Source organism: Cricetulus griseus, chromosome 3 (genome assembly GCF_003668045.3).
Source record: "Cricetulus griseus strain 17A/GY chromosome 3, alternate assembly CriGri-PICRH-1.0, whole genome shotgun sequence".
NCBI classification, from domain to species: Eukaryota; Metazoa; Chordata; class Mammalia; order Rodentia; family Cricetidae; genus Cricetulus; species Cricetulus griseus.
Window position 1 is genome coordinate 236,256,933 of NC_048596.1, and position 27,756 is coordinate 236,284,688.

General features: G+C 42.7%; 1 protein-coding gene across 2 annotated transcripts in view; it reads right to left on the reverse strand.

Annotated features, from left to right (window-relative positions):
* Window positions 1-9,725, reverse strand: part of Mtr (5-methyltetrahydrofolate-homocysteine methyltransferase) — a 96,553-nt gene extending 86,828 nt beyond the window's left edge. For both annotated transcript variants that reach the window (XR_004769356.1, XM_027409452.2), the window contains exon 1: window positions 9,353-9,725. The gene's annotated coding sequence lies outside the window, so the exon portion shown is untranslated. The remainder of the gene's footprint in view (window positions 1-9,352) is intronic.
* Window positions 9,726-27,756: the final 18,031 nt, after the last annotated feature.

Here is a 27,756-nt window from a genome sequence, read left to right on the forward strand (position 1 = left end):
CCAACCAACGATGGTTAAGTAGGCTTAGTTACTTCTGCTTCAGAATTCAGAGAAAGCAGTCAACAATGTTTGAGGGGCATAAACCTAGGCCAGCCTGCAGAAGTCCTTGGAACTCTCTCTGTTAATTCTGTAAAGCTTTTACAGTTGAAAACTCTGACAATTCCAACCTGACCCTAACAGTGTTAGCTTCCACTATCACCTATCAACCTACTGCCAGATTCAAAACAGTCACACCAGCCGGGCATTGGTGGCACACGCCTTTAATCCCAGCACTCAGGAGGGAGAGGCAGGTGGATCTCTGTGAGTTCGAGGCCAGCCTGGTCTCCAGAGTGAGTGCCAGGATAGGCTCCAAAGCTACACAGAGAAACCCCGTCTCGAAAAACCAAAAAATAAATAAATGCCGGTCACACCACAGGTTTTCCTCACTCACTCTGCTTTGTCTATGAAATAACCTCCTAACACCCTCAAGCTCCTCACCTCTCACATGCTCCCAGAAAAGGTCCCAACTCCAGCCCTTCCCTACCTTACTGTCTAGTTTCTAAGAACTACTAGAAGCTCACAAAGGAGGCTGACTGGAATGAACCTATAGCAAGCCTTTTTTGGCTCATCTTTCCAGCACCTCCAGCATCTGCTGATTCAACCTCTGCTCTACTTTAGCACCAAATCCTTCTCATCCTTTTCACTCACAAGTCATTAACCTAATCCCATGCAAATATCTTCTGTGGGAAACACCTCCAATTCCTCCTGCAGCTGGACTCTGTCTCTGTACCTGTGATGACCTGAAGGTAAAATGTCCCTAAAAACCTCAGGCATTTGATTGAATACTTGCTCTCAGTTGGTGGTGCTGTTTGGGAGGTCTAGGAGCCTTTCCGGATTAGTATGTCCCTGATTCTCTGTATCCTGCTTGTGGTAAATGTGAAATGTGATCTTCCAGCCCCTGAGGCCATGACTGCCACTTGCTGCCACGCCTCGGACTCATCATAACCCTTCCATTATCACAGTATTTTATCACAGCAACACTGAAAACAGAGCACCAGCAGAGTGCATGCTCAGTAATAGCCGTCTATTCCTTCCCACCTCCAACATGCAGACTCCTTACCTTCCTGACACAGCTTCCTCTTCTGCCACGCTCCAAAAATGACTTTGTACACTCCCTAATAACCTACTAGTTACTGAAGACTCCAATCTAAGGCCCAAGTTTCAAGCTATGCACCTGACATCTTCTCCCAGAACACCCAACTGTTTCTCAATCTAATTTTCAAAACCAACCTTGCTGTACTGTCTCACTTGCCTATTTCTGTGAATGACCATGTCCTTCCCAGAAATGTAAACTCCAAATCCCAATATCATCTGACTCCTCTTCTCCCTGAAAACCACCTGCCTATTTGGAGGCCCTACCAGTGTGGCCTCTAAATTAAATCCCACTTTACTAAGCATACTCTCTTAGTGAGTTCCACCCTTAGTCCTCCTCAGGAAGGGCACTTCCATAGCCTGCAAGAAAAAACCCAAACTAGCTAAGTGTAGTTAATGAACTTGCTTTGTTTTGAGAAACAAAACCAAAGGTCTTATACAGCCCAGACTGACCTTGTACTCACTCTCTAGCTACCTAAAATTCCTGACCTGCTGCCTCTATCTCCCAAATGCTGGAATTACACATGTGCCACCACATTTGGCTGCATTTACTGAATTCACAGGTGATAAAACACTTCCTAAAAGAACAAAGTTAAGACCCCTTGAGCCAATCAGAAGCAAGCACTCCGAGTACCAAAGGAAATTACTTCCTGAAAATACAAAGAAAAAGTAAAGCTGAATGAAGCCTATCTAATAAATGACAGGCAGTAGCTGAGTCATTCCAGGTTATAACCAAAGCAATTCAGATGTAGCACCACTTTGGCCACCTCACAATGACAGTATTCCATCAACTAATAAGCACTGGGTCTGGTATGGTTAAACTAAAACTGGCAGGGTGACAAAAGGCCAGTTATCTGGGTTTTAGTCTCAGCTCCCCTGAGTAGCAATAGGGTTTTGGATAAGACTTTCCTGGTTCAGCAAATGGTAAAACATCATCCCTGCCTTCATCAACAAATCTGTATTTATAGATGGTGTGTTAATAGCTGAACCTCTGAAGTTACATGTCATTAAATGAGACATTTGCTTGCTATTCCTACTATTATATTGTTATTATCACTAGCTCTAAAGGCTTTCTACTAACAAGGCCAAAGCTATAGAAAAGCAGCATCTAAGCCTAAAGAAGTGGCTATTTTCAGGTTTGGAAATGAGCATCAGTCCCATAGAAAGAAGACAACAGTCTATGAAAACAACTAAAACATATTTCAAATGAGAAAAAAGGAGGACCAAAAACCTTAATCATATTACCCAACTGACAACGCTGTAACCCACCCTGGAATGAGACCATCCAAGCACAGGGTGTGACATTCGGAGAAAGGCAACCCATGTGGAATTTCTCTAAGAATGATACTTTAATTTCCTGGGGTGGGGGTGGGGGATGCAATCTTTTCCACAAATAATGAAACAAGGCTTTTGACATCAGGCAGTCAATCATTATTCTATTATTTACATGTCTTTCTGCACATAACTTGGCCACTGACCAAGTACATATATTTAGTAATCTAACCGTGAAGAGCGCCTCTATTCCTCCATTTTCATAAAAATACTTGAATCCATGCTTAGAGACACACAACTCTAATCTCAGCAGTTGTGATGAAGCAGAGGCAGGCAAATCGCTGAGATAGAGGCCAGCTTAGCCTACAGAGCAGTTCCAGGCCAGAGATACACGGGAAAACCCCATCTTAGGGGATGAGGGAGTAGTACCTTTCAATGGGGCCCCTATTGTATGCATGTTTCAACTTAGAAATATAAACTGTTTTCATTCTTAAGATATTACACTACTGCCGGGCGTTGGTGGCGTACTCCTTTAATCCCAGCACTCAGGAGGCAGAGGCAGGCGATCTCTGTGAGTTCGAAGCCAGCCTGGTCTCCAGAGTGAGTACCAGGATAGGCTCCAAAAAGCTACACAGAGAAACCCTGTCACGGAAAGAAAGAAAAAAAAAAAAAAAAGATATTACACTACTATAAAATAATTCAGTCCCCATACATAAAATTCTGGGATCTTGTTTGTTGAATCACCAGATAAGCACGAGACCACACAGCCACGTTTTTTAAGAACTAAACAAAATATGGGTGGTTCTGTGTGCTTTTATTTTGTTAACTTGCTAAATTTATTCTAAAATTTATATGGAAAACTTCTATGTCTTAACATAAAGGAACTTAAGTCCCCAAAACCCAACTTGGATAGATGGAAAATCTCTCTCTCTCTCTCTCTCTCTTCTCTCTCTCTCTCTCTCTCTCTCTCTCCCCACCCTCCCACCCCCCCCCCCGTGTGTGTGTGTGTGTGTGTGTGTGTGTGTGTGTGTGTGTGTGTGTATTGGAACCAGTGAAATCAAGGGCTTACAATATAATAACATATACCACCAGCTCAGTACCTGTAATTTTTGGGGGTTGTTTTTATGGGATTTTTTTGTTTGGTTGGTTTGGTTTTGGTTTTAAGCCAGGGTCTCACTATTATGTAGCTTTAATCCTAAATGCTGGAATTAAAGATGTGTGCAACCTCCCAGCAAGAGGCAGAGCCAGGTGGATCTCTGTGCCTTTGAGGCCAGTCTTGTCTACAGAGCTAGTTCCAGAACACTCAGAGCTGTTACACAGTGAAACCCTATCTCAACCCCCCCAAAAAAGATGTGTGCAACCATGCCCTATAACTTTTAAGTTTGATTTCCATAAAAACTAAAACAAAAGCACAGATGGTAGATTAGGAAAAGATTCTGCTATTTCTAAACTAAATGGGATTAACATCTAGGACTTCCATATAAGAAAACACTGTAATACTAAGAAGCCAAAAGAACAAGAATAAGACAAATATAACCAAGGGAAAGAAATGCTAGACCTTGATGAGGCAAACTTATATAATCTTAGCCCTTAAAAGGTAGAGGCAGGAGGATCGGGTTGTACTTGGTTACACAGTAAGTTTGAGGCCAGTTATACTACCAGACTTGTCTTTGAAAGAGAGAAAGAACTAGACAAATATAGTAAGAAATTCTTAAATTCATTAGCTATCAAAGAATTTTAGCAAGATGATAGATAGCTATTATTCCCAGTAGACATGTACTCAAACAGTTGATAATGGCAACAACAGTGAACCTTCATGTCTGCTTTCTGGAATGTAGACAGCTAGCTATTCTAGAGCAACCTCCTTGCCTGGAATGTAGACAAGAATCATTCTGGAAAGCAGCCTCGCAAGGTTAAACGAACTATGCAAAAAACTCAGCAACTTCACTATTGGATATATTTTCCAAAAGGAAAGTATTAAAAGACCCCCGGAAGCTCAGGCCTCCAGGATCTCAGCCCAGGACCGAAGTCACCCCAATCACGAGGCAGAGTCGAAAGCTTGATGCAAACTGCTTTATTATAGTTGTTTAATGTTAGCTTAATGGGGTTAAGCTAACCCCATGTTAGCTCGGGCCTTTCATCTACCCGCCATGGTGGATGGCTAGGAAAGACAGCTCGAAGTGTCTGCATAGAGATCTTATAGGGCGGTGTAAGGGGAGTGTCTAGGGGTACGCATAGCATAGGCTCAGGATTGGTGTGCCTCCGGGCTTGGAGGGTTTGCCCTGTGTTGATTGGTCAACTGGTTGTTATGGCCCATAGGCCCTCCCAGGGTGATTGCTATGCTCTGAGCATCATTGCTGTGCACTTGTCTGTAAAGCACACCCAGAGCCATAAAGCATAGCACCACCAACTAACTTCTGATTGGTTCCTTGCCACGAGGCAGGCATCTGACCTCCTAGTGACTAAAGCAAGGTCAGACAAGCACGTGTTTGGCTGTTATGGCTGCCAAAATGAGTAGCTGGTCCCTTCAATATCACATTGGTCAATATGAGAAAGCAGAGGATATTGGTAGAAGTGGCAAGTGGAGGCCAACCTAGGAAATTTCATCCTATATAAAATGTGGGATTAATTCCATAGTGAATACTACATGTCAATAACTAATATACTAAGGCAATATAACTGGTTCTTAAGAGTAGAATAGCGAATGAAAAGGCAGACACAATTGACAACCACATTTATGTAAATTTCCATCTTGGCAACAGTTCACTATATACCATATACAACCAACCCCGCCATACAAAATCTGAGATCTACAAGGAAATACATAAATATATGGATACAAATAGATTAAAAAGAATACACATAACAAATGAGTGGGAGTTGAAGACAAAACTCTGCAACTTAGGTCCTTCAAAATCGATTGCTAGCTGGGTAGGGTGGTATATTTGTGTAATCTCAACACTGTCAGAAGCAAAAAGATCAAGATGTCAATGCTATTCTTGGCTACATAGTGAGTTCAGAGGTCAGCCTTGGCTACATGAGACTCTTTCTCAAAACAAACAACAAAATTACAATTCTGCATCATCCATATGCCTATTATCCTTAAAGCACAATGTACAATTTATCACTTAGGAAACCTAAGAGGTCTTCCTCCAGAAGCATTAGTCTAGCACCCAATGACTTTTCTAGTAGGTGGTTATCTTTTACTAGCTCTAATTACCATTATAGTTGAGCATTCCTAACTGCCATCAGAACCTTCTCTTAAAAGTAAATTCCCTTGGGCCAGTGAGAAGGCTCAGCAGACTGTGAAAACCTGATGACCTGAGTTCAATCTCCAGATGGCCATGGTGGGAGAAAAGAACAGATCACCTCCTGAGACCTCCACCAACATGTACAAACCAGCATACTTGAACCATACACCCCCAACACATACAAACATAAAGACATAAGTAACATTTAAAAATTAAATCCTCTTGGTGATTATCCTTTCCCTTAACATAGTAGGCATTCACTGAAACTTTACTCTTCTGGAAAGAATGCCCCCCCCCTCCAAAAAAGTAGCTGTGTTCAGTTCATTAGTTCTAGAATATTCTGTATGTCTTAGAACTGACTAGACTAGTTCTATACTTGGTCTTAGCCAAAAAGTAGAAGTGATGACTACCATGATTCTAAATAGAACAGATTCTTTGACACATCTTTTAGGATAAGTAAAAGAATATATGGTTTTGGCCGGGTGTTGGTGGCTCACACCTTTAATCCCAGCACTCGGGAGAAAGAGGCAGGAGGATCTCTGTAAGCTCAAGTTCAGCCTGGTCTACAGAACGAGTTCCAGGACAACCTCCAAAGCAATACAGAGAAACCCTGTCTCAAAAAACAAAAACAAAAATACATGGTTTCATAATAACTCCCGGTACATGATCAGAAAGTGTTTTATGTTTCGTGTGTGTGTGTGTGTGTGTGTGTGTGTGTGTGTGTGTGTGTGTGTGTGTGTGTGTGTGTGTGTGTGTGTGTGTGTATCTGCTGTACAGAAGAGTTGCAACTCTGGATTGACAGCTACGTGTGTGTGTGTGTGTGTGTGTGTGTGTGTGTGTGTGTGTATCTGCTGTACAGAAGAGTTGCAACTCTGGATTGACAGCTACATAGGACCAAACTAGACCCTCTGAATGTGGGTGACATTTGTGTGACTTGGTCTACCTATGGGACCCCTGGCAGTGGGACCAGGATTTATCCCTGGTACATGAAGTGGCTGTTTGGAGCCCATTCCCTATGGTAAGATACCTTGCTTAGCCTTGATGCAAGAGAGAGGGACTTGGTCCTGCCTCAACTGGATATGCCGGGCTTAGTTGACTCCCCATGGGAGGCCTTACCCTCTCTGGGGGAGGAGGTGAGGGGGGTTGGAGGAGGGGAAAGAGGGGAACTGTGGTTGGTATGTAAAATGAATTTTAAAAAATTAAAATAAAAAAGGGAAGAAAAGAGTCCCAAGAACTGTCCTAGCAAATAAGCCTAAGGAGATCATACAGTATTTTCCTCAGTTTGAGTTGCTCCTACATTTGTTGGTTTGGGCTTGTTTGTTTGTTTCATTCATTTATTCTTTCTTTTTGGTTTGTGTTTTTTCCTTTTCTTGACTTGAACTTTTTTTAACTAGTGCCATTTGTATTCACAGTAAACATTTGAAAGAATAAATAAAAGTAGGACTAACTGGTCACAGCACCTATCAGATGTAAGTCAGGTGGCACCTGAGAACATAAAGACTGGGGATAGAGCCCATGGTAAATCACTTTCCTAGCCTGTACAAAGCATTACAGCAGATCCCCAGCATCCCCAGCACTACAAACAAAGAAAACCAAGCAAGTATAAGATGAGGATACAAGACAATCAGTTTCTAATATGCAAATGTGAATGGCAAGCTCTGGAGAGAGAACAGCCCTAACGTGGGTCTGCAGTGGGACTTCCCTTTGCACAGGGCTAAATGGAGGATAAAAAATACTGTTCTTTTCTGCATCATAAGCAAACGATCTCAATGCTATCTCAGCAGTTTTCCCACTTTAGTTGTTTCAGTGATCTGCCCCACAAGTCCCTTGGGCAAGACACTTCTTTCATTTGGGGCCTCTAATCTCTAGTTTGAACTGATTTGCTACACTTTGTAGGCATCTGTATACGATTATGTCAGTTTTGAAATATTTTCTCTCCCACTGATATTTAAAAGCAGGAAGAGAATTTGGCTGCTATCAATTCACTGGCTCATTTACTCATTCTTCCATTCATCATTCATTAGCTAAGCTCCTAAAAAACATGCAAGGATGAAACCAAGAAATCACTAGAAGCTGTAGTGAAACTTTCTCACACACAAAATTGCTTCTCCCTGTCCACAAGTCTCCTTCTCCCTGCCCACCTGTTGGAAGGATTCACTCTGGGACTTGACACTTGCAAGGCAAGCATTCCACCACTGAGCACAGCCACAGCTCAGGACACATCCAGCTTTCAGGCTCAACCTTTAAAGTTCAACACTCCTAGTTCTTCATTAAAAACAGCGTAAGACTTGACAGCACAATAGGAGATGAGAAGAGAACAACAACAATAAAAACACAACAGCTGGGTGTTGGTGGCTCACGCCTTTAAACCCAGCACTCAGGAGGCAGAGGCAGCCGGATCTCTGTGAGTTCGAGGCCAGCCTGGTCTCCAGAGTGAGTGACAGGATAGGCTCCAAAGCTACACAGAGAAACCCTGTCTTGAAAAACTAAAAGAACAAAAAAAAAAAAAACACAACAACCACAAAAAGTGGCCCCTGTGGCTAAGTGTTTTCAGGATGTTAAAACATGGTTCTAATACCAACACATTGGTGAGAGAAGTAGAATTATATCTAATGTCACTTCTAAGCCACAGGTAAGGAGGTAAGGGGCCTAGAACTTGGATGTTCAACCGAGGATGAATGTGCAGGAGGGGACAGGGCCAGATACCAATATTCAACCATTTTCTTTGATTTTTCTGCAAAGATATCACTCACTGTTCAACCTATTCTAAATTTTCAGGCTTTCTGCTGACAGCTATAACTATATTCAAAGGAAGAAATTACTCTTCTCTTTTTTAAATAAGGAGGAAGCCTGAAACTCTAAAAAATGTTATTCAAGTTACTATGCCACACCCCTATGAAAAAGAGAGATCTTATTTTATAGCAACAGTTTTGTACTGTTAGGCACTGTCCCACTGATTTCAATAACAATTCTACCAGCCCCAGTTGTCAGATATTCACCCTCCTCCCAGGGTTACACACTATGTCATACCATAGCCACTGTTCTGTCTTCAAATAAACAGAGTCTCAGGTAACCCAGGCTGGCCTTTAACTCATTATGTAGCACAGTATATAGCCTTAAGCTTCAGATCCTACTTCCACGACTAGTTTTATGCAGAGTTAGGAATTAATTAAACCAGGGCTTCCTGCCTGCTACGCAAGCACAACCCGTGTCCTTATTACTAATTCTCTCGGTTCTACGTCTTACCACAAACCTCCCACGTGTTACAGGAGTTTCTGCCCAAATTTTTATGACACGCAGAACTAAAATTATAGTCCCTCTGTGTCTTTTCTCATTGTGGAAGCCGATGCCACCAACATCTGAATCGTTTGTGACTACTATTCCACCTCCTATGGTACTAGGTGTACTATGGTACACTCCCTGGTACTAGGAGTTCAGGCCACGGTCAAGCTAATACTAGACTCTGCAGAAGTAAAGATTAGAAAAAGAAACTGAATCACCACGTGGTTCAGCTAACGGTGCCTTACCGACCTCTTAGCATCTTACATCATACATTACTTCCCCAGGGCCCACTGCTACCTGCGGTGCTAAATAAAGACTGCGCTCGCCGCTCCGGAACCCAGCACATATAGACTGGGAAAAAGACCCAGCAAGGACCGCGGCCCCCCAAGCCCCGGGCTGCGTCTCCGGAGAAGCACCTGAGGAGCTGAATCGCCGACAGAACCGCTCGACCTGGATGGAAGCGTTACCGGTTGGCGACAACGCGGGCGACACGCCGCGGAGCTTCCTCCTCAAGCAGGGAAGGCGTGATCTCCAAAGAACTCCACCGCGGGCGGCTCCAGCCAGCGCTTACTGGCCTTAAGAACCGACGGACCAGATCCAGGAGCCTGAAGCTCCAAAGCAGACACGCGGGATCTCCGGGTGAGCGCCGCGGGCACGCGCTTCTTACCGAACTCGCGGTCAACCCGCGCGCGACCGCAAGGAAACACTAAAGGAGAGGAGGACGTGGAAAAGGCCCCATGCTACCACCGAACTCAGTAACAGCGCCGTTATCTCCCGGATCCATCTAACCTCCGAGGACCCGCCCTCTCCTCGGCATGTGATTGGTCCTTACCAGCTCCTCGCCGAGTCGTATAGGCTGTTGGTCGCCACCAATCGCTGAAGGCTTAGCTCCGTGGCCCTATGGGAGATGTAGTCCTGCTTACTGGGTCTCTAGGGAATCCTGAGCATCTCTTCTCTGAGTTCCGAAGTGCCTCGCAAAGGGGGCTCCAAGTTTTAGTGCAGGGATCCATACTGTGGTTTTGGCCTGCACCAGTGGTACAATATCAAGGACCAGGAACTTGAAGTCAGAAAATTAATTGTAGTTTAGTTTTGCTGACAGTAAATATCTTGTCTCCCTCATCCATAGAAAAGAAATGCTAGAACGGAAGTGACTATTAGTTTACAAGATTGAAACAGGGATTAAAATAAAATCCTGAAAGTGCACTATAGAAATCCTGAGGTACGACTATAGATGCTAGTAGTCACATTGATAGTAAGCATATTGACTACCTTTATGCAAAGCACTGAGGTACACACTTGTATAACACAAGTGGGTCAGTAAGGAGAATGCACCACATAAATAATTAAACCTGAAAACAGACAATAAAAAATGTTCCAAAGGACCTGTGGTATTCTAAAGCAAATAAGTACCTGGATATTTTCTGTGAGGAGAAGAGACAGGAAGATTTCTGAGGTTGGCTAGCTACCAACCAACCTGACTGAAAAACTGGTGAGAGCTACAGGTTCAGAAAAAGACCCTGGCTAAAGGGAATAATGTGGGTATCGATAAAGGAGGATACCAGATGATATCCTTTGGACTTGTAAGCCTGGGGGTCAAACATCTCAGCACACACACACACACACATTCTCTCTCTCTCTCTCTCTCTCTCTCTCTCTCTCTCTCTCTCTCTCTCCAAGTAACTGGGTCTTGAAGAAAGGGTATGTTCTTTTTAGTCAGAGGAAATGCATGTAAATAAAACACAGTACTTTTAAAAATACGATTTTAGCATATAGTTAATTTTGGCTTTGAATCAGCCTCTCATGAGTCACCAAGACTTTCAAACAAGGACCATTTTTCAGATTCAAAACCAAAGGATAGTTTAGTAAGGTTGATCATGTTAAAAGAGATTAAAAGTAAAGCATTTTATTCTAGAAAAATAAAAAGATGCATGAAGCCAGCAGTAGTGGTAAAGGGGTAATGGGAAAGGCCCATATTCCAAGCACTTAATTACCAGTAAGATTATGAGTTCCAGCCTATCCTGGGATACATAGCAAGTCTGTGTTCATGGAAAGAAAAAAAGCATAACATTCCCAAGTTACTGCATATAATTGTAACTCAATTTTGGTTTATTTGATTGCTGTTTTTTGAGTGGAGGTCTCGAATTGTAATCCAAACTGTTTAGTAGCCTAGGCTAACTTCAAACAGGCAATCTTCCTGCCTCAGGCTTCCAAGTGTTGATATTATAGGTATAAGCCACCTACCCCTGACTCAATTGGTAAACTTTAAAATTTACAATCTACATTGAAGAGGTGGCTCAGCACTTGCAGAGGCCCAAATTTGGGTACCATTACCCACATGATGCCTCACAACCCTCTGCAACTCCAAATCCAAGGAATACAAACGTCATCTTCTGGCATCCTTAAGTACCACTCCAAATCCAAGGAATACAAATGTCATCTTATGGCATCCTTAAGTACCTGCATGCACATGGTATACATAAGCACATATAGGGACATATTCATACACATAAAATAAATAAATCTTTAAAATGTATAATAATGAATATAATATATAGAATTGTAATAAAAATGTATCATAGTATCCTTATGTGGGAAACATAAACAAAATGTTCTGTCTTTTCTCTTTGTATTTATTTCATTGGAGGCCAAAGGAGGGTATTAGATCTGCTGGAAGTGGAGGTACAGGTGGTCATGCACTGATGAAAGTGGGTTGCAGAACCAAACCCAGGTCCTTTGTAAGATCAGCAAGTGTTCTTAAACACTGAGCCATCATTCTAGTCTCTGTGCCATCTTTTCTATCAAAGGGAGTTAAGTACGACAAGCTCCATTTTTTGTTTGTTTGTTTGTTGAGATAGTCTCATTGTAAGTGACCCTGCTTTGTTTGTTGAGATAGTGTCATTGTAAGTGACCCTGCTTTGCATAGAACTTTCTATATAGACTGGTATCTAACCCACAGAGACCCATCTGCCCTGTCTCCTGAGTGCTGGAATTGAAAGCATGTACCACTACACCCAACTGACAAATTTTTGTTCGTTTGTTTGTTTCTGAACAGGCTTTGGAGCCTGTCCTGGAACTAGCATTATAGACCAGGCTGGCCTCAAACTCACAGAGATCCATCTGTCTCTGCTTCCCAAGTGCTGGGATTAAAGGTGTACATCACCACGGCCCAGCTCAAACTATTTTTTTAAAATTGTTAATAAGCTACTTGACTGAAAATCAGATATTTCCAGGGTTAGCACTCCTTGAAATCAAAACATGTGCTCAAGGTTACACTCTGTGCTCAAAATTGCATTCTTCTTATTCACTGAGTAGCTTTAAATTAACCAGGCTCATAAGAATGTAAAGCCACTTGGTGTTAGGAGTAAAAACCCAGTGGACACTTACTCACTAGATGTGCTTGCTTTCTTAAATGCAGCTACACACACTTCTACAGAAATAAAACTTTTTGCCTTGCTGAAACACTTAGGATTCTGTGGTAACTCTCTTAGAGATCTCGGACCTGTTTTTTACATCTTACCAAAGGTAACTGACTATACTTGGAAGGGATTATATGGAGAAGGTGGGAAAGAATGAAAGAGATAAATGACCTGAGATAACAGAAGATTTTGTTAGGCATCTAAAGACTAATTCCTCAATTATCACTTATTATTCTAAGTTTGTTGGTAAGTTTCTAGTTAATAAAACAAAAAGTCATAAATCAAAATGCTTCACTCCAAGGTATGGTTGAGGAGGTTTTATTGTAGATGTGAGGGAGAATACAGCCAGAGGCATCTAGAAGAGTCTATATTGAACCAGGTCATGAGAGGAAGAGGGGAGAGCAAGAAAGGAAGAGAAGAGAGAGGGGCAAGAGAGGAGCCAAGAGTGGAGGATCAAAAGAATTCCTGGCTGAAATGGCAGGTTTATATAGGAATGAGAAGCTGGTGGAAGGAAAACAAAGCCCTTGAGCTGGAGAAATTAGGTGGTGGCAAGGCAAAAAGTGCTGGGAGGAGCCACAGGTACTGAGTGAGCTTTGTTCTAGGTTTCTTTGGAATCTGACAATTTACAAATACATGGATAGAAAAATCAGAGATGAGGGTTACAGGAAAGTAAGGCAATCTCTACTATCAGCCTCATGTTAAATCCAAAAATTCCAAGGAGAAAGACTGAATTCATAATAGTGGAACTTCTGTCTTAACTGCACACAGAAACCTTAACCTGCAAGGTATATTGTTCCTGTTTTGGTCTCCCATTCCCCACTTTAGTTGTATCCTGTGTCAAGTCCTTGTGTTTGTAGTCTGTGTTACTCCAGGATGCATTTTAGGCTCTCTGGCAGCAGGAAGGAACAATTTCTGTGAATTGAACCCCAAACAGCCATGCAAGGCTTATCTATTACACAAAAGTTTTTTTGGGGGGAGGGGAACAAGTTCCACAGGCCAAAGCCCCTGATCTAATCTATGTTTTTCTGGAGGAACTCATCACACCTCTGCCACTTTAGCCCTTATTGTGTACTGTTTACATTACCCGATAATTCAAGACAGTCCAGGTGTGCCAGGATAGCCTCATGACCAAAGTCATACAAAGACTGTGACGCTCCTTCAGAAAAAACAACTCGACAGGGTATTTAAACTGCCCTCCAGAAAAGAGACTTGTGGTTTTTCTGGTCTCCCTTTCCCAGCTCTTCTCTGAGGGACTGGAAGGCCATCTGGGAGCATTCTAATTTGGTTTGATTTGGTCTGATTTGGATTGTTGAATCACTGAAGAGGCTTACTGGGGTGTAGAAACTTTTCAGGCCCAATATGAGCTGTATCTGGCACCACTGCCTCTGCCACCTTGGCAAGGAAATGTCTTTCATTCTTATGCTCTAAACTCTTAGGAATTTTAAGTTGGTCATCTGGCACGGTTTCCCAGAAAGTTTTTGTTTCCTGTCTGTTTCATATGTACGAAAATGATGTGTGGCCACAACCGTGGGCTTCTGTTTTAAATGCCTGAGTTTTATGTGTCCTGTATGTGTGTCTTGCTAATTGGCTATGGTTTAAAATCTGTAAGATTGAAGGGACGAGCTCCCCATTTTGGCAGCCATAACAGCTGAACACATGCTTGTCTGACCTTGTCTTAGTCACTAAGAGGTCAGATGCCTGCCTCATGGCAAGAAACCAATCAGAAGTTAGCTGGTGGTGCTATGCTTTATGGACAAGTGCACAGCAATGACTAGCAGAGCATAGCAACCACCCTGGGAGGGCCTATGGGCCATAACAACAAGTTGACCGATGAGCACAGGGCAAACCCTCCAAGCCTGGAGGCACACCAATCACGAGCCTATGCATATCCCAGACACTCCCCTTACGCAGCCCTATAAGATCTCTATGCAGATGCTTCTAGCTGTCCTTTCTAGCCATCTGCCATGGTGGGTGGATGAAAGACCCGAGCTAACATGGGGTTAGCTCATTAAACTATAAAGCCTCATGTAGTTTGCATCAAGCTTTCAACTCTGCCTGGTGATTGGGGTGGCCGAGGTCCTGGGCTGAGATCCTGGAGGCCTGAGCTTGTGGGGAGTGGGGGTCTTACAAGACTACTGACTACTACTGACTACAAGACTACCAGATTAAAACGTGGTCTACCTTACAACGTACGGGCAGGTGCCATCTTGGATAAGGGAAAGAATAGAAGGTCAGATGACCTAACTGCCTTCTTTACTAAGGTGATCACATGGACAGCTGTCATTTTGTTTTAGGTTAAAAGAAATACTCCATCACATTTTTAGTAAGGGCAAACTTAAGCCTGAATGTTTGTCAGATTTAGATATACCTAATGGATTTTATTAACTCCTATTTAAGATTTATGTGTTTGTGTGTTTTGTGCCTGAAGTCTGGACCCCCAAAACCACAAGGAGACCAGATCTGATGCAAAAGCAAAGAGTCTTTTTTATTACAAATTAACTCAGGTCCTCTGTCAGTCCGACGCAGTGAATGGAGTAGGAGGGACCCCAAGCAGCAGCGGGGCAGGGCATATATTGGGGGTAAAGCAAGTGGGGGGCGTCTGGGGGGTCTGCTAGTCTTATAGTAACAGTCTCAGGATTGGCACAACTCTGGGATGGGAGAACCTGTCCTGAGTAGATTGGTCAGCTGCAGCTGCAGAAAGGTTGTTATGCCTGGAGGCCATGCAAGAGCCAGTTGCTACCTACTGCATTCCTCTATTATCAGTAAACTCATCCAAAGCCCTCCAGCTAACTTCTGATTGCTTCCTTATCACATGGAGGGTATCTGGCAGTTTCTTTCAGTAATCTGGCAAGGTCAGGCAATGTTGGGGGGTAGGGTGCTCAACATATCCTGTTGAGTCAAGTGACTACATCTTTCTGGGTCTTTTCTGCAGCCTGTCATGGCTGCCAAAGCAAGGGACTGGGTGAGGGGCTGGGCCCTTCAGTGTGTATGTGTACACTTAGGTGACTTGGATTTAACCCTATATGTATAAATGTAAGCTAGCTTTAACTCTGTGTGTATATGTATGTAATTTGAATTCAACTGTGAATTTGTGTGCATGCAACTATTGTTTAGAAAAACATCATTCCTGGGTGGTAGTGGCACATGCCTTTAATCCCAGTACTTGGGGAGGCAGAGGCAGAAGGATCTCTGTTAGTTTGAGGCCAGCCTGATCTACAGAGCTAGTTCCAGGACAACCAGAGCTGTTACAGAGAGAATCCCTGTCTCAAAAAAAAAAAAAAAATAAGAAAGGAGAAGAAAAACATCATTTACAAAGTTAAAGAGTAAATTTCTTAGTCCTCATGAACCCTCTGTTAATTTTGTATATCATTCTAGACTAAAAAACCAACAAGTCTCAAATATTTTAAATTAGTGTTTTGTTTTTGAAGACAGGGTTTTTCTGTGTAGCTTTGGAGCTTGTCCTGGAACTTGATTTGTAGACCAGGTTGGCCTCGAACTCATAGAGATCCACCTGACTCTGCCTCCCAAGGGCTGAGTTAAAGGTGTGTGCCACCACTATCCTAATGCTGGTATGGATTTTTGTATGATGATAATATATGGTTAGATTTGTTACAACATACTGTATATGACTTAACTCTGCTTTAAGATATATTCTAAATGTGATAAAAAAATTTTACGTTATAAAAATCTATTCAGAATAACAAAAGCTAACTTAGAGATAGTGTTATTGTTTTGTTTAAAAAGAAGAAAAGAGAGATTGCTGAGACAGACATATTGACTATAAGTTTATTATAAGGCCCGGTAGAATGGGGAGACTAAGAAGAGGAACAGGGGTAAATGGCTGACCGCCATGGCCGGTCGCCATAGAGAGACAGAGCGGGGAAACAGAGACGGGAGAGCACAGAGAGAGAGAGAGAGACAGGGGGAGAGAGAGAGAGAGCGTAAAGGGGCAGGGGCCTATCTTTTAAAGGGGTCCTCTGCACCTGCGTGCAGACTTCTTTCCCATGGAACCTTGGGCTGACCAGGGTATTGCCTGAGTGGATTCCACCAGGTAACAGGGGCAGGCCAGCATAATGCCTGAACCTTTCAGATAGTACTTATGTCTTTGCCACGTATTCAACACCAAGCGTCTAGAGAATTTAAGCAAGTAGCAACAAGTTTGATAAATAAGGTATTTAATGAATAATGTAGATATTGGTACAAACTTGTTCTGTTGTTATCCACAGAATGGCTATCTTGGTTTATTTACTGAGTTTATTATCTATGATTAAAAGATTTTATTTTGACACTAAAAGAGCTCCAATTCAAAATCGTTATTTTTAAGACTAAACCTGACAGGAATGTAATGTGAAGTCCTAGTCTTATGGTAGTACATGCCGGTAGAATTTGCTGAAGGAGGAGGCAGAGGCAGTTGGAGCAGGCTCACTTGACTTTGAGTCTGAGCTGTGGCTGGGCTGGCAGAGGCGGTGGCGGCAGTGGCATGGTGTGCTCACCTACTAGCTGGTGGGGTAGGGCACCCTGATGGCTGGTGCCAGGTCCCATGAAAATCTCATTTCTGACGCCAGAATATGGTAGTACAAATTAGGATACATGGGATTGGGATGATTTAGGTTAATTTTATTGGGGAGAAATCACTTACATGAAAAGCTGATAACCCAGGGTCAGCACTCAGAGCATCCAATCTCAGTTGCCCTCTGAGACCCAACCGGAACCCATAGTGCACAAGCCTGTCCTTCCTCTCAGACCAAAATCACACATGCTCACGTAAGCACCTGTGACCACGCCAAACAGGTACCTAGTAAGATCTCTCACTACAAGTTGACTGGCTCGAGTTGCCTAGACAAAGTTAGGCTCAGGGTCTTCTGAGACCTTTCAGGCCTTCGCCTTCCAGCTACAAGACTGATATTGCCCTGAGACTAAAAGACCCCCACAGGGTGGGACCCCGGGGTGAACACTCGGGAGCAGCACCCCCCCCCAGTCACCAGGTGGACAAGAGGCTTTGTTAGTAACCAGCTCCTGGGGCCAACTGGTTGGAGCAGAGGAGCTGGACCCCTAGCTGGGGCCTAGGGGCTTCTTAAAGGCAAAAACTGCAAACAATGGGGTCTGGGGTGAGCAAAGATAACAGTTCTGATTGGCTCCTTTCAGGTGGCTGACTGCAATCTGCAAAGAAAACATCTTAGTCTGGGGTCCTTTAGTTGAAGGCCACAAATTACAGAGTTCCTATGGTTACTTAAGGTCATACAAATTACAGAGTTAGTAACTATACATTTTAAGGGAGATACATTTGACTGAGATAAGACAGGGCATGTGGTTGGGGGGGGGCGGTTTACAGGGTCTGTCAATTATCCCCTGGGCTGGGGAATCTTTACAACCAGCAATTAGCAAAGGAAAGTTAACAGGAGTGGTGGGCAGTCACCTCTGCTTCTCTGAGAGCAGGGGATCAGGTGCCAGTCATAGCACTCCTGATTTAAGGAATTAAATTTTCCTTTACAAACTTTTATTAATTTGAATTTTTGGTTCTTCAAGACTTCTGCCCTCAGTGACCATGGAGGACCCTGAGGTAGCTGTCTGGGCAGCCAGCAAGTAAGTCTCTGTCATTATTAATCATTAACTCAGGTAAAATTTATCCTTCTTAGAACTCTGATGCTGTTTGATGACTAGTAGCTTTGCCTGCTTAACAGCAGCAACCAAGACTTCAGCTGCTTTCTCAGTTCTCTGTAAAATTCAGGTCATAGACCTCACTTTCCTAGAGGTAATACTAAATCTAGACACAGTTCACCTTGCTACCGGACTCAAGAAAAGAAAAACTTGCAAAACAGATTTCAATATAACTTTTTACCATTCCTTTGTTTAAAGGAACTTACTTTACATTATGCTGGCCTGCCCCTGTTACCTGGTGGAACAGGCAGTACCCTAGTCAGCCCAGGGTTCCATGGGAACTAAGTCTGCACGCAGGTGCAGAGGACCCCTTTAAAAGACAGACCTCTGCCCATTTACTCTCTCTCCTTTCTCCTCTTGTCTCTCCTCTCTCCTTCTCTGCTCTTCTCTTCTCCCACCTACGCACTCTCTATGCCTCTCTATGGTGACCAGCCATGTCTGTCAGCCATTACCCCTGTTCCTCTTCTCTCTTAGTCTCCCTACTCTGCCGGGCCTATAATAAACTGGTTAATATGTCTCATCTTGTGCTCCTCTTCTTCTTTATCTTTAATTTAAACAAAAATCTAACAACAGTGACTGCTCTCAGGGTCAGCCACCTGTATCTACTGGTGAATTAGATAGAAAGTGTTTTAAGGTGCAAAGTTTATGTGAGGACATGAAAGCTTAAGATGTGAGGATCTAAGAATGTTTCAGGGTCTAAGAATGTGACTTAAAGTGTGTAAATGCAAGTTATAAAGGCCTGAGGATGAAAAGGCTTAAGTGCTGATTAAGAGAAAGTGATTTGAGACGTTTAAAAGAATGAAACATGTTCTAGATTTCTCTCTCTCATTATGCTACTGTTATATTAAGACTCCAAAGGTTCACTGTATTAATATTAATCAATAAAATTCTGATGAGCTATTAGTCTAGCTCTGGCAAGTACTAAACACCATACTGTCACTATATGATTATAACTACAAGATCAAGATTTTAAACTCCCTTTGGTTGTTTTCTAACTATAGACTTAAAAGGTACTTTTCATTGTGCTAAAAACATCTGTCCCAGTTTTCTGGATAGAAGAAAGAGTGTTAATGCTTTCAGCCAGAATCATTTCTGGCATGAGTATACTGCCATTTCTACAATATGAATTTCACTACAGATTACAAACAGTAGAAATGCTAATGTGTCTAAAACTTACATCTTTTTGCAAACTCAAAGAGTTCTCGTAAGCTCCAGGGAGTCAACTGGGATTCACTTTGAACAGGTCAGACACATTCCAGACAAGCACTGTCAGTCAACAGCTTAAGCCTCCCCACCTTTCCCTGGCCTTGAAATCCCCTCCCTCAATTATAAGGACCTAAGAAACAAATTTTCCCTGAACTTAATCTTGTCCTCTGCTCTGCCAACATCCCACCAGGTCCAAGAGGCACCAGACAGTTCTACAGAGCATGGGCAAAAGTGAGGCAATCAGCTACCCCAGGTTGTAGACATCACCCCAGTTTTCTTAGGTCCCCAAAAGATGCTCGATGCCCCTCAGGTCAGCAGGAAGTAGTCTTGAGATCTCGAACTCACAGAGATCTGCCTGCCTCTGCCTCCCAAGTGCTGGGATCAAAGGCATGTGACACCACTTCCCGGCACTCCTCACCTTTTTAATAAACAAAAAGGGAAGAACGTTAGCATCCAGGCACACCTGGACCCACCCCTTGGAGACCTGGTAGAGTACTTCACCCCTGTGAACATGGCAGGCAGTACCCTGAGCTGCTGTGTGGTCCCTTTAAAAGGTGAAACTCTGCCTACTCCCTTTTCTTCCTCTCTCTCCCTGACTGTGTCTCCCCCCCCCACCCACCTCTAGCTCTCTGCCTCTCTGCATCTCTGTCTCTCCCTCTCTCTCCCTCCCTCTTCCCCCAGGCCACTCTGTGCTCCCTTTCTCTCTCCCTTCTCCCTTCCCTTCCCCCAATAAAACTCTGCATGGCTTGTTTGTACCTAAACCTGCCATGGTTTGGACCCAACCTGCCAAGGTCTCTCCTATGCAGAATCATAACAGCAGAACTATTTCAGCTAATGAATCTACCTGTTGATATATCTGGATGTATTTGTTTGTTTTGTTTTGTCTGGTCTATTTGTACCTTTCTGTTTGTTCTGTACAGGTTCAGGTTTCTGTTTGCAGTTACAGAATAAGTTCTTGTGTGACTTGTGTTAAGTCCTTGCAATAGTTAAAAAATAACTTCCTGTTTTTCCTGTGTTGTTAAGTCCCTGCAAGCTAGGGTTTCTATTTGTAATTCAGAATAACTTCCTGTTTCTTAGATCTGGAGTAAACTGCAAAACATGGTTTTCAACTTACAATAAACTTTCGACCCCATTCATCTTATGTATATCCTTACCCTTGTTCCCTCCCTTTTGTGTCTTTCTAACAATATATAACAGCCAATTCTAACAATATATAACACCCCTGTGAACACCTTATCTCTCCTATTAAAAGGACCCCAGCAGGCTAGCAGGGAGGCTACTCTCTAAAATCCCAAATTAGGGAATGTCCACAAGCCAGACTGGCCAAAATAAAGCTTGCTTCAGTTGGACTATCATGGATTCTGTCATTCTCCTCAAAATTTTCAGGTTTAACATTCAGAGGCTAACTGATGGCATTCTTAGCCTTTTGGTTGGTGGAAGCCAGTGTTTTGTTCATTTAATACAGTCCAAAAGGTTTTTAACCTTTAACCACATGATTTAGAAGGCTAAAATAGGCAAAGTGGTGGTAAGGCATGCCTTTAATCCCAGCCCATGGGAGGCAGAGTCAGGAGGATCTCTGAGTTCAAGGCCAGCCTGGTCTACAGAGCAAGTTCCAGGACAGTCAGGGCTATACAGAGAAACCCTGTGTTGTTTATCTACATTTTTCTATTTACCAATAAAGACTCAGGAGCCAGATGTTGGCATAAAAACCTCCTAGCTCAGAGAAGCTGAGAAGCAACCAGGTGACCTTCCTTTTCAGCCAGAGACCCAGCAACAATCTTTTTACCTGTCCCAAAACAAAGAGGACTGTGAATCACTAAGTCCCTCCCTACTCATTCCTGTGCATCTCTCCATCTGTCTTCCTGGTCCCTCTGAATTCTCTATGGCTAATTCCTGCCAACTAGTCATTGGTTCTGCCTGCTGATCCAAGGTTAATTTTATTAACACAGTCTTGGAGTTTCACAGTGTGATCAAATATCCTGCAACAACCCTATTTGGGGGGGAAAAAAGGAGGCTAAAATAGTCCTTGATAAATTTAAGTAGGCTGTGGACCTGTAATATTCCACACTCTCCACAGTCACTGAAGTTCTAATGAGTTAATCAGCCTGCAGAAGGCTTGGTTTGAAGGTGCAGCTTCTGGGAACCATTGTTCAGAAAACTTAATCAGCTTAAATGTAGAACTAAGAGCAGAACTTGATAACTACTAATTCTTCTCCAATTTAGCAAGGAAATATAAGGAGGGAAAGGCACCTGGTAAGGTCATTTGAGATAGGATATCACTCTGTAGCTCAGATTGTTATGTGGCCCAGGCTAAACTTGAGACTCAGACCATTCCTCCTCCAGCCTCCAACAGAGTGGGGATTCAGCCCTCATAACATTTTTCAAAGGTTTATCATTGAATTCTGCAAATTTACATACTTAACATAGGAAAATTAGAAATGATTGTTAAATTGAAGCAGCATTGATAACAAAATATCCTATAACCTAAGAAAACACTTTTTATTATTCCAGGTAGAAAAATGTTCAACAATCAAAACCAACTTAGCATTTTGCCCATTTGTCTTTAAAGGGAAAACATTACAATAGAGGTGACTTTATAAAAATTAAGTGAGAGCCGGGCCGTGGTTGCACATGCCTTTAATTCCAGCACTCAGGAGGCAGAGGCAAGCGGATCTCTGTGAGTTCGAGACCAACCTGGTCTACAAGAGCTAGTTCCAGTACAGCCTCCAAAGCCACAGAGAAACCCTGTCTCGAAAAACCAAAAAAAAAAAAAAAAAAAAAATTGAGATAGCAATACTGTCTTATGTCCCCTCACAGAAGATGTTATACAATTAAGGTGAATCAAGTTGCAACATAATCGAAAGGCAGGAAAAGAGGTCTTGGTACAACCTGGAGTGGTGGAATATGCATGGAATCCCAGTACTTCAGGAAACTGAAGATGGAGGTTTCTGTCTGGCCTCGTCCCTCTACCCTTCAGCCCCAAATAAACACACAAAGACTTATATTAAGTATAAAATTGTTGGCCAATGGCAAGGGCTTCTTACTGGCTAGCGCTCTCTTAACTATTAACCCATTTCTTCTTCTTTTATTATTATTATTATTATTATTATTATTATTATTATTATTGGTTTTTCGAGAAAGAGTTTCTCTGTGTCTTTGGAGGTTGTCCTGGAACTAGCTCTTGTAGACCAGGCTGGTCTTGAACTCACAGAGATCTGCCTGCCTCTGCCTCCCAAGTGCTGGGATTAAAGGATGTGCCACCACCGCCCAGCCAACCCATTTCTATTAATCTAAGTATTTCCACTGGTCTTACCTTGCTGGGAAGGGTCTAGACCTGTTACTCCTTTTTCAGCTACATGGCATCTCTCTGCAGCCTCCTTCTCTCTCCTCACTCCTTCCTCTTGTAGCCCCACCTATCCTTCCTGCCTGGCTATTGGCCAAACAGTGTTTTTTTTTTTCATCAACCAATAAGAGAAACATAAATGCAGAAGGACATCCCCCATCAGGAAACTCTTAAGTTCCAGGTCATCCTCAGCCCAAGGACAGCCTGGGCAACAGGAGATCCTATCTCAAAAAAGGAAAAAAGTTCTTAGATGTTGGTCATTGAATCTTCTCAGCTTGCCTAAAGAGATGACAGGCAGGACTGCCATCTAGCTTGCTCCGCTTTACTGTTCAATGGGACTGCCTTTGGGCATCAGCTTTCCTGAATAAGTTTAGACTTGTTTCAGACACAATTATAAAGAAGGAAGCAATGTGGTTTCCAAAGGACACAGCAGACTGAAAAGCAAATCACCAGCCTGTTTGATGACCTTCGGAAAGGAACAAGATATGACTCTTCAGTAACTGCCTGGAATGTGCTCTTGTTCTTTATGAAGAGCAAGGAAAGTCGTCTTACATTCCTTATTCTAGTTTCAGTATTCAGCCACAGGGCTTGGGTGGGACACCCTGGCAGCAGTAATGCATGTCAGAGGAGTTGTTTGCTTCTCCTCCTCTTACCCAAAGGCAAAGAAAAGGAACAAGAAGGCCATTTTTTTTTTTTTTTTTTGTAATGGTATTTTGAATTTCTACTTCCAACTTCTCTGTGACTTCCTCAAGAACTGGATTTTTGTTTGTTTGTTTGTTTTTCTTTTTGAGGCAGGGTTTCTCTGTGGCTTTGGAGACTGTCCTGGAACTAGCTCTTGTAGACCAGGCTGGTCTCGAACTCACAGAGATCCGCCTGCCTCTGCCTCCCGAGTGCTGGGATTAAAGGCATGCGCCACCAACACCCGGCCAAGAACTGGATTTTTTTTAAAATTAAGGTTACATCTTCACTTTATTTGTTTTGTTTATTATTGTTGGAGTTTTGTTTTGTTTTGAGACAGGGCCTATTACAGCCCAGCTTCTCATATAACCTCAATCTCCTTACGTAGACAAAGATGACTTTGAATTCTTGATGGTCCTGCCTCCACCCCATCTAGGGCTGGTATTACAGGCACAAAACACCTGCCAGGTCTCTGTTTTCTATTTCTTACCCCCCCCCACACACACACACACCCTACCCCTGCAATGGTTTTGTCTTTTAAAAATCCATTTCTAGGGACTGAAGATGGCTGAGTGAATAACACTTACTATGCAATCATAAAGACCCTAGTTACCAGGAAGACGCCAGGTCAGAGACAGCTGGATCAGAAGAGTTTGCTGACCAGCCAGCCTGGCCAAAATGGAAATGTTTCTGTTCAGTGAGAGACCCTGACTCAAGGCCATAAGGCTAAAAGTGATAAATGAAGACACCCAATGTCCTTCTCTGACCTCCACATGTGTACACACAGGAGCACACACCTGCATGCACCACACACATACAACATACCACAGATACAAACACACTGCTGTTGTACTGTTGTTGAAGGGACTCTAGCCAGCCCTGTTCTTTTCCCCCACCCACTCTGCCTTGCTAAAAAACATTAGATTACATTCCTAAAGCTAGCCACCAAGGTCTATTCCCTTATTTGGCCAATTCCTTCTGAGGCTGACCACAAAGATTCAGCTATCAAAATATTGAAGTCCACAAAACAAAAGCCACCTTTGGCTCACCTAATAAACATGCCCAATTAAAATTAAGCACCTCATTCTAACACGAGGTTTCCCTTTTTAACCTTTATAAGTCCCCATTTGCTGAATATGTTCAGTTTTAGGGACTTTCTGAGGCTATTTTGAGTTGTTTACTTTCTGTCCTTATGAAGCCTCCCTGAAGGATTGAGTGTTTTATCTCCCCTAGAATACCTTGTTGTTTCATTTCCAATGTAAAAATATCCTGTTGTGGGGTTGTGCCACATCTGTCTCATCTTTATTCTTTGCCCCCTTCTGGGACAAATACTCCTTACCCCTCTCCCTTGTTCCCTTCCCCTCCTCCATCATCTTCTATCTCCTGTTTTTATCTCTTACTCCCTGCCCTGTGTCCCTCTGGGTCAAATACATATCCTTTGTGCTAAGAACTTGGTCTTGGGGTGTCCTGAGCCAATAATTGTCATCAATTCCAGGGCCAAACTGTGTTTCTTTCTATGGTTCTTTTTGGCTTTTAGGCTCCAATTTTAGGGCCTGGAAGAATTTCTTTTATAGGTTCTGGTTCTATGGGCAAAGTACGTTCTCTTGGCACTAGTTTCAGAATTGGGGTGTTTTTCCCTGGCTCTAGGTTTCCACTGGCTCAGGTCCAGAATCCAGGGTGTGTTTCTTTCTCTGGGTCAGGGCTTCAGATCAAGGATTTTCTGGGGCCTGGGTCTCTCAATAATGATCCTTTCAGTTGTGACATAAGACTTTTCTTAGGGAGACACAACACAACACACACACACATACACACACACACACACACACATACCCCTACTCACCCTAGAAGGGATAACACTAAAGTTCAACTTGGCAAATCAATTAATTTTATTGGGGTTACCTGCAGGAATATGGGTGAGGAGTTACTTACAAGAGCAGAAATGACTCAAAGACAGCTGCATCACTAATGTCCACCCGAGCATAAGAGACAGTTCATGAAAACTGGAAACACAGAGCCCACTGCACAATCTGCAAGCAGCTCAACAGGTTGTAGAGTGTCCTTTCCAAATGGTTAAGTTGGGTTGAACCTCTTCCAGGTTGCTTGGTATTCCAGACTGTTTGGCAGTCTGAGCCTTCTTTGTAGCTTGGCTCCTTTAAGAGTGACTCATGTCAGTTTTTAATGCTTATATACTCTTGGGGAGGGAGGGGCCTGATGAATCTGGTCAGTTTTAGGGACTTCCTGAGGCTATTTTGAATTGTTTACTTCTTGTACTTATGAAGCCTCCCTGGCTCACAACCATCTATAACTCCAGTTCCAGGGGAGCCAACACCTTCTGATTCCTATGGGAATGTGGTACTCATACATACATGCAGGCAAAACATCCACATACATTTCATAAACAAATAAATATTAAGAAAATATCCTGTTGTTTTGCTTTCCCTTTGTGGCTTATATCTTAAGAAGTTTCCCTTCAAGATGGAAGGTTTTACTCTTGGAGGAAACTGCTATACAACACACAGACGCACAGTCACACACACACACACACACACACACACACACACACACACAATCCATTTCTGTACCTAGGAGGCTGAGTCAGGAAGACCATCCAAATGTAAATAACCAAAAAGTCCATTTCTGGATTAGATTTTAGTCTGCTTTTGCAACTTTAGTTCACCCAGTTTGATCTGTTCTTATTTTCTTTCCATAGGAGCCCATGGCCTGCTTCTGGGTGACTTCTGCCTCCTGCATAACCACTGTTTACAGAGTGAATCTTCCTCCTTCTCTGGTCATGTCTTGCAAAAGCTCATGCAACCCACTTCCTATCCATCTGCCAGCTTGGCTTCTCTTTCAGGAAGTTCCTAACCATACAAAAGGAATTGTGCATGTGCCTTGATGACCTCCCAAGCATTTCTCTGCCTTTTGGTTTTCTCAGTAGAGAAGCTTAAACTGCTGTGGTGGGAACTTGTTTTGAAACAGAGCCTCACATAGACCCAGATAGCCTGACTCCCTGAAGATGAGCTTGGGTTTCTCATCCTCATGACTCTACTTCCCAAGTGCTGGCCTTACAGGTATGTGCCACCATGCATAGCTATGTCCAAGCATTTTTATACTGCCAAATGGACAGCACATGAATTTGGCCTGGCCACTCTTGCTGTCCAACTTCCTATTAATCTCTGCAGTGAGGGCTTTTCTAAATCCTAGGGGTTTTGATTACTAAATGATCTTTCCTCTAAGCCACAGGCTTTCAGTTAGGGGTTAAGTAGAATTCCTGTGGAGTTTATAAAAACACTGATGTTCAAGTAACAGCCCAGACCTTCATACTGTGAAACCTGGAAGTAAGAACTGGGTGTATGGATAATTAAATACGTATCTGTTGAGAATTCTGAACTGACCTACTGTTTAAACATTCCTCCTAAGTCATGCACCACTAACCCCACAGTGAGTGGATCTGTTCCAATTCCTCATCTCAAATTTACTGCATACTACATACAAGTCCCACCGCCCATCCCTCCTTTTCTTTTTTTCTTTTTAGGCAGAGTTTCATTAATATAACCCAAGATATCCTGGAACTCCTTATGTAGGTAATGATGAACTTGAACTTCTGATTCTCCTCCTTCCACCTATAGAATACTAAGATTATAGGCATGTGCCATCAGACTTGTTTTACGAAGTCTTAGGGCTGGGAACCCAGGACTCTGTGTATGCTAGGCAAGCTCTCTACCAACGGAGCCATGTCCCCAACCAGCCATTAAAGGAGGCAAATACAACAGCAAATGAACGTTTCAAGTATGAGAAGTTTGTTTACAGCCTGTATATCCTTTAAAATAATTTTTTTAATGGTAAAAAGAGATGCCTATTTTTGATAAGTTTAATTGATAACTCATGATCAGAAATAAAAACAACTTCTAGGATGACAGTAGAAACATTTTATTGTTTTTCATGGCTTAGTTTCCTTCCTCATTTATCATTAGATAGTACTGATCCAATCTCATGCTGACTATTGTAGAGAGGTAAAAAGTATTTATGGAGATGAATTACCCATGGCCACCCTGAAACACAAATACCTAGTGAAGAGGAATAATTTCCCAGGGTTTTCCTTCACATTTCCAGGTGGAGCATAGCACCTGCTTCAAACACAATAGTCAGAAGCTTAGCTACACACCACCCCAAAAGCACCTGGCATTAAACTCAAAGATTCAAGTATTTCAGAGATTTTCAAACTGTCAACTACTTAATTATGAAGCAAATTAAGAAAATGGACCAAGATGAAAGGTCAATAAGATTATCAGCACACATTGGTAACCTGGAAAGAACAGATTTCCAACTGTCTGTGGAAACCTATCAAACCCCAGGAAACAGACACAGTCGGTAGCACATTGCTGCCTCTCTGTTCACACTTTAATTGCAATTAGCAATTGTTTTTGTTTGTTTATAGCTCATTTCCTGATCATTAAAGACCAACATTTAACAGGGGTTCCCACTTTGTTTGCTACAAGCTGTCAGCATGATGGAAACT